We start from the raw sequence: 12,779 nt of genomic DNA, 5'->3' as shown, positions 1-12,779 counted from the left end.
AGCGCCTCGTAACGGCCGGTGGCGGCCGGACGGGGCGGCCGGACGCGCGCTCCCGCCGCCGCCCGCCTCGTCCCAGCCCTCTTGAGGCCGAGCTTAGAGAGGCGGGAGAGGCGCACCTAACCCCTAGGGATGGGGGGTGGTCGTGGCCGCCCCACCCCGAGGTCCTGGCCAGCTTCAGGCAGCCACCGCATACCAACTGTAGAACCACAGCAGATGTGTCCCCCCTCGCCCCCCCCCCAAAAAAAAAAAACAACCCATGGCTCATGGAAAGCTTATTTCAAAGACCCGGGAGGACACGCAGTCAAGGCCGGGAGGCCTAGGGGAGCCCGCGTCTCCGTCTGTCCTTGTCCTTCGGGAGGAACACAGCGGTTGCTCCACAAGTACTTTGCCCGGCTTCTGGGGATTTCGTACACACGGGTCCCCTGTCGTGAAACTCGAGCGGCTTTGCAGAGGCAAGGATAAAACTGAGTATAAAACTGAGGATAAATATCTCTACAGGGAAGTAGAATTGGAGCGCCTGCCATTTGAGTAGCACCAACAAATAGTTTTCTGCGCCAAGGGATAAATAATCACAGCCAAAAGTTTCACCCCAGGGACCCTGAGCTCCTCACGGAAATGTTTCATGTGAACGAGCAAAGCTGTCGCTCACCAGTCGGGTGGGAGCCCAGGAAGGGACCTCATGGGAGAGGTCTCATTCCAGACCCAGCCTGTCATCTACAGCATCAAAAACTGGGTGAAAAGCTCAGATTTGCACTCTGGTTTCTGTCGTTTGCTAGGAAGAGGCAGGCACATGACAGACCGTGAGTCACTGGAACGCCTCAACAGCAAACAAACTCTAGTAACCTTTCAGGAACTGCATTTCACAAGTGCAAATGGGAAGGTATTCCCAAAATAGGGAGAACTAAATCACTCGTTTTCTACCAGCAGGCACGTATCCTTCCCTCTGGGCTATGCACACTACTTACTTAGATACACCTTGAAAGGTTGTCCCAAAGCTATGACCAGGTTTTAGAATATTTCACAGTTTCTGTCACACTTCACCTTATCAGTCCTGTTCTCTGCTGGTAAAACAAATTTGTTTCGACCAACACATACCTGAGAAACATCTTTTTAAATGTTTAACTCTGCTGGGGCTATTTGGACTTTTTTTTTAAGTAATCTTTGGGGACTCTGAGCAGAGCCACTGAGTGAAAAATTGAAAGAGATTTGGGTGGCAATAATTGTTTGCAATATCAATCCACCACCTATCTTTCACGCTGCTTAGTAGGAGAACTGTTGTAATCATTAAAAGCCAAATCCTATCATTGCTAACATGCAAAGAGCTGCATGAATGATACCACTGGGAATTTTCACATAACTGAGCCACCGACTGCTGCAAGTCCATTTTAGCACATTTTCTTAGAGTTACCCTAAAGTCAGGCTACACATGATCACTGATGCCCTGATGCTGAAAACGCTGCGCCAGCTATCTACACTGAAATGTCTGGTGGTGCCAACATGAGCTGGGTGAGCAAGGAGAAGAGAAAAAAAAAACTCCAAAAGTTCCTTAAAGATCAGTATGAAACTGTTTCATCAAATTAGTAAAACACTAACTCTGGATGGAGATACCTTTAAGAGAAAGAAAGGCAGACATAACCATCCGAGCTAATGAATTTTTATTATTCTGCCCGTAAAGAGGCAAGAGACAGGTGCCATCCTATTTTATTAGCACCTCTTAAAAAAACCTCCTCCAGTTACATCATTAACGCTGCTTCTCACCAACGTGCTTGTGATCTTGATTTTTCAAGAGGAGTGTTATTTTACATTCACCCTACTAGGCGCGTTGCTCAATGATTGCCTAACCGCCAGTGCTCCCGAGGGCTCCTGGCTGAACCACCGCGGGGTCGTTTCCACGTGTTGACATGGGAAGTGGTGTCCCTGACACTGCAGCCCTTTGCTTATGCTTTGCTTGCTCTCACCTCACCTGGCACTGGGCAGCCACTCCTGCCCCCTCGATTTCTGCAGCTTGTCCCAGTTCTCTTTTCTTTTTCTTTTTCCCCGATTTTGTGTGCAGGTTGTGTATCGGCAGTTAGACTGGGGATGCAGGGGACCCTGGCTGTGTCTGCCTTAAACCTACCAGCTAAGAGGGAGCATAAAGAAAAGCCTTTGTGTTTATTCTTACGTTCTGCCCAGGGTGGATGGATACATCCACATTATGACTGGGGGGGTCCATGCAGCCAAGTGGAGGCAGCGTGCGAGGCAGCAGCAGGGCCTGTACTGGCCAGCATTAGAGAGGTGGGGACCGTAGAGGGGGGAGGCAGAGGGCTGAGGCTTTCACATCCCCGCTGGAAAATCTGTGCCTTGCCCTGTTCCTTTCTGCCGTTCTTGGCACTGGTGCAAAACTGATGTGATTAACACTGCCTATTTTTAATTCTGTGTAACTCAGATTTATTTTCTATTTTAGGATTTTTGGTGTCAGTCGTCTCAGGTACTAAGTAGCTGTGGTGGTTTCTGATGCCTGCATTTATTGCCACTGATTTTAATTAGAATAATTCATTCCTTTAAAGCTTCTGTCTGGCCTTTAGAGTCAGTTATCCAAGAGCTTCAATACTTTCACATATTTTAATATAGCGTAGTATTTCCTACAATATACTGCTTAAAAGTACAGTTTATAATTTCTCCTTAAAGGAAACAAATGCATGCACCATAGCAATGTCCTACTGTATTAATGAAAGAGCTCCCTCAAGTGGTACAAAATATTGTACACGTTCCACCTTTTTTTGAAGTTACATTTTTAACCTTTTAATCTAATACTAATAAAATGCCAGTAAAATTAGATGTATAATGTAAAGTTGGCTATAAGTGTAGCAATTAATGAGCTTCCATCTTTGCATAACCAGAAAAAATGGCACTAAGACTGAGACCAAAACTCAAACAGCCAAGTGCTGCCGTTAAAAATGACATTTAAGAAACTGTAGAGGATTTCAGAATGATCAGTAATGCATGACTGAATTTTGGCAAGAAGACCTAAAACTAGCTCCAGCAGATATCACGTTGTTGAGGATGTCTGATGTGTTTATAAATCTCAGAGATTATTTTTTAAAGCTCGGGTTCAAGTTTTCACAGTTCCTACTATCACCATATCAAGATATTGCGTGTAATTACCCTTGCTCCTCTTTACTTTGTGTGAGGCATACAGTTTTCAAAATATTTGGTGACAGAGATTGAGCTTAGCAGACTTCTGGGATAAGAGAGAAGCAGGAATCAAACTCAGACTTCAGAGAGCAATTCTTTGCACAGTTACGTTCCAAGCAATAAAGTCGCAGGTTTTTTGCTGGCGGATGGAACAGTCAGAAAGAAACAAGCTCATCTCTTTCAGCAGAGGGCAGTGGTATCCTTACTCAAGCATCACACCACTTCTTGCTCCTGGACTGAAATCATCCTTTAAAGGGTGAAGCCCTGCTGCCGCCAGCAGGTTGCTGGCCTCCACTCAGAGCTCAGCAAATCAAGGGTTGAGCTTCTTGACCTGACCAAACAGGAGACACATCAGCCAGCTTCGTTGCTGTGATTCCATTGCTCAAGTATGAAAAGGGGAAACCTGCATTATTTTCTGAGGGGCAAATAATTTTCCTTTTCCCTACCATTTTTGAAGTAATCGGATTAATCCTGTCAACTGGGGTGGTGTAATAGCTTTTTTTTTTTAATGAGGAGGTTATTTCTTCAGTATAGTTAAAAAGGAGATCCTCCTAATCTGCTGAACACCAAATTAGGAAAGATATTGAATCTGTATAGGTATAATTACTGAGTAACCTTGCTAAGCTGAGCTGTGTTTTCTGAAACTGTTCTTTACTTTCCGTAACACAGCCAGCTTTCCCTCTCTCTTAGGCTCAGAAACCATTTCCTCAGGGTCCCAACCACATTATGCCATTATAATCATTCTCCTTGGGGCACCAGGTCAAACCAGCCTCAGATTTATTTTGCAGCATATTCTGCTGCTTAATAAAACTGCATGAAAAAATTGAAACTGCCTCAATGAGAGAGTCTCTGAAGTTGTATCAGCAGGAACGCACTGCATAAAATGTGCAGTCAACCCTGGAAGAGTAACTTCAGAGATTAGTTCCAGAACAAACAGGTCTAGTTAATGGTATTGACTCATCTGCTTTTAAGGGCTTTCTAAATATTTTTTGTGGAAACATAGCACTGAATTTGGCCAGGTTCTCCTTCCCATTCCTACAGTAGCAACTGTACATGTTGCTTGAGACTCTGCAGATTGCCAGCTGTGTTGTAGAGCTGGGACCCTTCCATGTGAAGGTAAAACACAGTAGGTGGAAGACTAGACATTTTACACCTAGTGTAATTCCTGCTTACTACTCCTTAGGTCATTTGCCCCTGATTGTAGCTGTGGTGGCCCTCACAGCATGTTGTGTGGCGCTGGTCTGGATGGAGATGGCTGGGTGCCTTCTCCCCCCAGACAGCTAACATCTTGCTGTGCCTGCCATGGGTCTGAGTTTTGATCCTTTCAGGCATGAGTTCACAAACACTTCAGATGTCCTAAATTTGGTCTTCGGTCCGAACACTAGCTTTAAAAAGGGCAATTTACTGGCATATTACAAATAAGGAGAAAGCAAAAAAGAAAGAGGAATTTAACAACTGCAGAAGTACACAAACAGGTATCAGGAACAAAAAGTGGATATAAATGTCATGTGATACAATTCTGAAAGATGATTCTGGCCTTCCTATATCCTCTTTGTGGTGTTTCTTCTGCAACAAAGGGAACCTAACATTGCATCTCAGAAACAACTGAGGATTTCTCTAATATAGAAAGACCCAGAGCTGAAGAGGAGCTAGCATGGCTTGCCAATAAGATCCATTGGTTAGTTGCTTTGGACCAGAAATCTCTTCCTCTCAATATTTCATGATAATTTACATCTTTTCTCTTTTTCTTAATGTAAATACAAAAAAAAAATTTGCTACAATTCTCCCCACAAGCTGCTAAGATGCTCAGGTAGACAAAACAGTGTAAGCCAGTATTTCCTACCATTTCCTTGTCTCCTATTTGTTTGGTAACAGTATAAATCCAATGACTGCTGATAAACATGGGGGAGAATTAGGGCTTATGTAATGACTGGGCCAGGAAAGACAGTTGTTCAGAGGTAAACATACAGTCCTACCTAGTTCATATTTCACAAAGCACAGGTTATGGGGGCTAATAACTTCCTATGAGCAGTAATGAACATTTTAACTTTTCTAACATGGGAGATTTTCACAGCTTTCTCTGCTTCCCAGTTCTAGAAACAGAAGCACATTCTAGGGGCAGGGGCAGGGCTGTGAGGGCATATTCCAACATGAGTTGGAATATGAGTTTTTTGGTAATCTTTTATACAGTTTTCAGAAATAACATGATAAGGCAATGGGAAAGGTATTATACTTGAAAGGTGTGGGAAAAAAAAACCTTCAGTTGGTATGGTGAGAACAAAGCAGCCAGGTTTTCTCTCTGGGGGAATATGAAATCCTTAGGGTTATCCAGGAGAGAAGTTACAGAGAAACATAGATAGCCAGTGTTTACAAGACATACAGGGAACACCATAGAGAAATCTAGAAGCATCAATATGGCAGCTAGAATCATATGCCAAAAGTCATTGATCTAAAGATAATGAAAGTCCCCAAAAGTAAGAGGATGTGGGGAAAAATAATCCTCTTCAAAAATATAAATATTTCTCAAAGGAGAGCAAGTATGTTCATAAAGCCATGGAAGATTGGCTCTTCATTACAAACTAAGAAAGAGAACATGCTTTCAGCTTTCATTGTCAGCCATTTCTTCTTTTCCACCTTGTTTTAACGTCTGCAAAGATAGATGACATCTACTCAAAGTAGTCCCAAGCAGCAGACATTTCTAAATCTGTCCAACCAGTTCTTTGGCTGTTTCCATGGTAATGACGCAGCAAGGCCTGCTGCTTTCCCTTCTGTGAGAGCCTTCATCAAGCTTGATATGGATTGAAACACCATGCATTTGCAGCTCCCCTGCCAAAAACTTCCCTCTTCTCTGCTCAAGGCCATTTCCATCTGTTCCTTTTTACTTCTCCCTGACTTTGGAAATACCTGGCCAGAGAGGGAATCTACACACGTGTTACCTCCCTGCTCAGTTCTCTGCTGAAACCTGTCTGATACAGGCAAAGGGGGGGACTGCTGCTGGTTATACAAGTTAAGGGACTGGAGAGGGCAGTACTATCACTCCAAGCTGCCTTGGAAAGAAGTTTTGGATGATGGTAAGGTAAGTGAGAAAGCTGTAGGGGCCAAGAGCATAAACAAAACCGAAAAAAAGAAAACCCAAATTTCTATCCAGTCATGTCTAGTCTCCCAAAAGAATCAGACTGAAACTTGGCATCTCAGGCCATAGCAACAAGTAGAGCAGTAAAGAATGTACAGACTTGGTACAATGCAGTGCTTATTGAAGGAGATGACAAGCCTGAAGGAACACTTCCAAAACCCTGAATTCAGATAGATCTATGTCACAGCTGAGTCTCTGGCAGCTCTCAACAGAATTTTGAAAGGGGAAGAACAAAAGGATCAGCGTTACAAAACCATCCTCTGAAAGAGGAGCTTTTGCTATCAGCTGAGGACTAGCAAAGGCTGGAGACTATAATGGAACTACACTGGGAGGTGAAGCAATCTGCAGGGCTTGCTGCAGTTGATCTGCATTGGGCTGAGTTGATGTGGTTACAAAAACATCTTTGTGTTCAGCAATATTCCGTTGTTGGCCTAGTGCCTTGAGGCTTACATGCTTTGGAAATATGGATGAGGAGATGAAAACTTGAGCTTGTTTAAAGGATTTAAATCTGAAGATGGCAGGCCCAGGAGAGGGATTCTGAGTTCAGGCATGTAGGTCATGCAAGAGAAGTCTTGTCTTTGCTAGCAAGTTAATATGAAATATAGTAAAAGTGTTACTGTTAGTTCAACCCTTGCCCACACAAAAAACATTCCCTCATTGCATAAAGTGGCTGGAGAAACATGAACTGACAGACAAATGAGAGTACAGGGTAAACCTTGAGTGAGTTCACTTCATCCTTTACCCACTGCCATTCCTCTGCTGTATGGACCCAAGTCAGCGCCATCAAGACAACCAGCAGTGCCTACTCCCCACAGTTTTTCCACTTTTGCTTTCCTCACTATCTGTCTGCTCCTTGCTTCCTATTCATGAGTGCATTCACCCAGCGGCATAAGGCTTCCAGCACCCACAACAGCAATCACCAGTGCAGAAGCCTTTGTTTTATTATTATGAAAATGTGCCTAACGACCTCATTTCACTGTGCTGCCTGCTGTTCAGGCATCAAGTTATGGGAGAATCACGGGTCTGAGGCTACTGTAGTCCATGATCTTAGGAGCAAGGATCCAAGCTGAAAGCTTTCTGGTGCTATTCCAAATGAGATGTCACGAGAAGAGAATCCAACACACAGGAGCTCTGTGCTGGGGTGAAAACAGGGGGATTCAGGGAAAAGTGTAGAATTGTAAATGCTAATTCAGTAACTCCCCAGGAATGAGCACGTGCCATGCTGAGACTGAATGCATCATTAGCAAATCCCTGAGGCCGGATCTCTATTTCAGACTGCACAGCATAGCAGCTCCAGGGAACATACAAACACAGAGGATGCTGATAATTTCACAGTTTCTGCTTCCCTGTGAGGCAGAAAATAGAAGCGCTCTGAAGCTCTTTCCCAGGAACACAAAAATAGTGTTTCCAGGCCCATGAAAAGCAGATGAAGACAGGTGTGCTCTCTGCAAGCTGGAAGGAAATAGAATAATCTGCTGCCATCAGTTTGAAAGGAGTCATTCAGCTGATCAGACAAGTATGGTGGACTGAAGCTATACAACTAAGCCATTGCAGAAAAGATGTTGGGGAGGGGGTTCAGGTAGACAGAAATCTCAGAATCACATACAATCCACAGTGCATTCGAGTCATAATAACTTTTTTCCCCGCAGCACAAATTTTTAATGCATAGGATGTCTGCCCTTTATCACAAAGACCTATGGGAAAAACTTGAGGACGGATCACTCAAGGCAATTTTGTAGATTGACCAAATCCTAAGAAAGAATAAGACAAAAAGGGAAAGGCAGACAGCCAGGCGGTCTTTAGCATGTTGGGGTCAAATACCCCTTTCTGTCACTCTAGGGTATGAGAAAGTTGAGGAAGACAAGATAGGTAACAGAAATATTGAATCCATGTCTACTGGCAGTGATGAACAAGGCAGCAGGCAGACTTAAACATCTGCTCGTGTGAGCACAGTGATATAATCTCTGACTATCAGAATGGAGATGCCCGTGTTTCACTGTTAAACGTCTCAACTTCTCTGCATAGTTCAGATAGCGCAGTAAGTATCTCAGCCGTAAGAAATATGCTGTTGATTCTAGGGAGGTATTATTTCAGGTTGACTGCATCTAGGAGTACGTAGCATGATTTCAGGCCTCATTAGATGCACATTTGACAAGTTTTCTGCACAAACATAAAGGGAAGAAAGGTTTTCTTAAGGAAACAAGGCTTATACAGTTGCTGTATGTATGTTTGTGGAGAAGGGCATATCTGTCTGTCTGGCCTACCTGCCTTTTCCCTCCAATAACTTTTGAACCTGTTGGCCAATTTTACCCAAATCAGATGAGAGATAGAGGTCTCAGAGATAGTCAGTTCCTGTGAGTTTTGTGAAACAGCCTGGTTAGAGGACAGAGTCTTAATTAGTGAGTGCTCTGAATGGAGAAAACCTGCAGTTGAACTTAGCTTTTATTGGAATTATAGAACAATTTCAGTTGGCAGGGACCACGGGAATTGATGTAGTCCAGTCTCCTGCTCAAAGCAGAGCTAGCTTCAAGGTTAAATCGGGTTGCTCAGAGCCTCATCCAGTAAAGTTTTGAAACTCTCCAAGGTATCAGAGAATCCACTCTGGACCTCAGTTTCACAACACGAATCTAGAGCGTGCAACTCCATAGGCTCTGCTGATCAGGAAACTACATTTCCCTTTTTTAAAAGAAAGCTTAGAAGTGGCGGCCAATGGTAAAGCCTGCAACCAGACGTCCACACGGCTCTGCTTGTGTTAAATGTATTTAACCATCAGCTAGTTGCTTTATATTGGCATTCTGTGTTAGTTAATGATTAAAGTACAAAGGTCAAACTCAGAGACACAAGGCTTTGTGTATCTCATGATTTGATTTACCAGCAGCTCCACGGGAAGGAGCGCTGCTCTGTATGAGCGGGAACTGCAGGCCGCGTATCCAGCCTGGCAAGCCAATGAGAACAAGTCATTCATTAACAGAGGACTTGCTGCTAGGCAAACACACACAGCTGGTATGGGAGAAGAATTTGGATGTGAAATGAGACAGTGTCGTTGTTTTCTGTAAGACATTTCCTACTTCAGCAAGTTTCCAGTCTAAATAAAGACCACACAAAACACATTAAGAGCCTGATTAGAAGATCTGGGTTTATGCATATTCTGAAAGATTTGGTAACGAGCAGAGAGGCAGAATTTGCAAAGAGAATAGAAATATTTAGCAGAAGGAACAAGTTTTAAACTTAACTGAGATTTGATTACAAATGTATGTGCTGATGTCTTGGATACCATTCTATTTTGTGCGTTCACACATACGTATACATTCACACAAACACCCCTAAAAAACCTTGATGCTTTCTCCTACTTCATTTGTACAAGCCCTATTTTCTTTATTTAAAGTAGTTTCACACTACTGAATGTTTTTAAAAGAAATAAATCTGAAAACTGGAAAGCAGGGATATTTAATATTATATTACAATATGAGGCAGGAACAGAATGCCATTTAAAAGACAAAGTAATCACTTACAATGCTTGCATAATTAAATAAAAAAGCCTGCCAAGGAAGAATCTATCAGGTCTTTGTAGAATGAAACAATAGCAATAATTTAGACTAAACTTTGACTTTAAAAAGTGATTTAATTATTTAGGACTATTGTATAGTGCATATAGGCATATGGATATTTACCAAAGCGGTCCAGAGAGGCTGCCACTCTAAATTTATAACAGAGAGCACCAATCCTGCAAAAAGTTGTGCCCTCAGGCTTCCTTACAAGATCAAAGACTAAATTCATAAGTGTGTACAATTCAAAAAATACTAGGAATGCAATCACAGGGAGACTAATTACTGTAATAAGGGCAACATTGGAAGATACAGTTCTCAGTATAATTTAGAAAAGAGAAGTGAGGGTGCTGGGAACTCACTGGTTGGCAAAGAGTTTTGAACATGAGTGACAGCTTGAGGACACTAGAAAGAAGATACGGGTGAAGGAAGCATAAGGGAAAACTTGCATGTAAAGCAAAGAGCAGGGAAAGGAAGTGCTGATAAATCTTAACTTCATCTTACTTTCAGCTGCACATCTTGGAAAAACAATCTCAGGTGAAGAGAAAGGAAAGAACTGAATCCACCATGCTTCCATAAACTCACACATAAGCTGAAATCAGAGGGAAGCATAACAAATTTTCTGAGAGACTCCTCTAAGAATATTTTAGCTCTGACTAATGTAACCTTTATTTTGTTTTGGAATATCATGATCCTTATTCTAATTCAAATACAGTAGAGTAGTCATCAGAGGAAGTGAAGATGGGATGAGTTGTGCCTCAGAGGCACTGATGGAGATACGCACTATAGTACTGTGCTCCAAAGCATTTACTATATCTTACCTAAATGTCGTCTTTTTGGCTACAAACCTTTCAGGAAGATAAAAACAGAAAACACAGGAAGAAAAGCTTCCATCTGCAAACTAGACATCCCTCACTGTTCAATGAGCCAGTAAGATTTCAAATTAGGAACCAAAAAAATTAGGCTGCTAAACAGGAATTAAGGAAACCCTGGAACTCTGTTAGCAAAACACTTCTATTGACTTGCCTGTAGGCAAATGCCTAAAAGCCTGAATCATCGCCAGTGCTGTCGAGGGACCTCATATTACCTCAGCATATGTACTTTATCAGTGATCACACTGTGCAAGCTGAGTACTAATTTGCAATTCCCAGCAGATGCAGAGACTTGTAATCATTTTTGCTTGGTAGAAGCATCATTTTCCGCAGAAAGAGGCAAACAAACAACATTCCTAATGTTCTTATTAGCATACCCTTCTACCACCATTCGTGCCTTAAACAGATGCTCGGGAAAGGCATGCAGCTGTAGTACTCACAAAAACATATCAGACAGGAAAACATCTATTGAAGAAGTCCTATAATCTGCTTATTCCATGTTCCCCCACTCCAGCTCTACTCTGGCAGAGGCTATGAAAAGACAAAGAGGTACCATGATGAGTATAATTAGTGCAAAATCTCAGAGCAGTTCATGTTTCCTTACTTACAATTAATGGATATATACACAACGCCCAGTCATACACTGTTATGATCCAGTGAAGTTGGGCACTCACTGAGTATACTTAACACAAAACTACAGGGGCAAATAAATGAAGAATCAGGATACCCAACATGCTGTACTGAGCTGGCTATCTCTATGCACAGTCACACTGATTTTTTTCCACTACAATACAGTACACCTAGGCCCTTTCATTCCTCCACGCACAGCCCTGTATCTGCTTTCTCTACCCCGTGTATCGATGTTTAAAAAGTAGTAGTTGGCTGTGTCAGAAGAGGGTGGCTTGAAAGAAGATTATGCTGAAGCAGCATCAAAGAGATAACAAGAAGTTGGTAGCACCTTTCATTAGAAAGGTAGAAAGATTTTTGGTAGAAAGGTTGAAATGGTGGGATATAGCATTTTGGGGGAGGGTGTGTGTACACGGAGAGTTTGCATTTCAGCTATGGTGGAAGAAAGAACAGCTATTAACAGAGGAAATTTCATCAGCCAAGGGCTGCATGTGAACCTTTCTGTGCTGTTGGGCAAAATCTGTTAGAAAACCCTACTTCCTGAGAAAGCTTTTATGTTTATAGACCCTCACTAAACAGGCATGTGAGTAACCCAAGCTATCTTTCATGCACTGTACATAAATTCTCATTTAAATCATAGCAATGATTAAAAATAACTTTTAAGGCAACATTGAAACACTAACTACTGTGTCATGAAAGATTTGTGTAGACGGTACATTTTAAGAGCTGTCACTCAAACCAGAAAGAATGAGTGCTTGTACATGTTTCATCCAGAAATGACTGTTTCCTTTGAAATGGCTCAGCACTTAAAAGCTTTCAGAGCTTATTGCAGAGCTGAGTAACCATCCTTATGTTACAAAGCCATTATCGGTCCAGACTTTAAAATCTTTCTATAGCTACACATTTTTTTTTCATGTCTGTCCCCAGAACCCCTTCCCTAAGGCTAAGAGGGGTCCGCCCGGTTTTGTGCAGAGAGGGGGAAGGCCAGGGGTGTTTCCAGGTACGTTGAGCAGCAATGCCAGGGGCCATCTAGTGGACATTACACACTGCCTTTCCAAACATCCCAGGGGAATTAGACTGCCCTCATTTCCAGGATTTGTTCTGGCATTGCAATAAAAGCACAGAAATCCTGACATGTTAAGTGCATGTAACCAGTATCCTTTACTCTTGAGAACTCTTCAAATGCATCGATTGGGCTCGGGCCTCTGTTGTCTTGGGCATTTTACAAATACATCACTTAATGCCACTCATGTCCTCAGTACCAGCTAAATGTTTAACAGAAGTCTGTTTCTCTGTGTACCTTTGATACATAGAAGGTATATGAGCTGGAAGAAGAGAAAAGATTACTCCTAGAATTAATTTGCAAGCCACTGATAGAGTATCGCCAGTTAATTTTTCTGGAGTTACAAACAGGAACCGCCCCGTTGA

Source organism: Apteryx rowi, unplaced genomic scaffold, assembly GCF_003343035.1.
Source record: "Apteryx rowi isolate R43461 unplaced genomic scaffold, aptRow1 scaffold_65, whole genome shotgun sequence".
Taxonomy (NCBI): Eukaryota; Metazoa; Chordata; class Aves; order Apterygiformes; family Apterygidae; genus Apteryx; species Apteryx rowi.
This window is presented reverse-complemented; position numbering follows the sequence as displayed.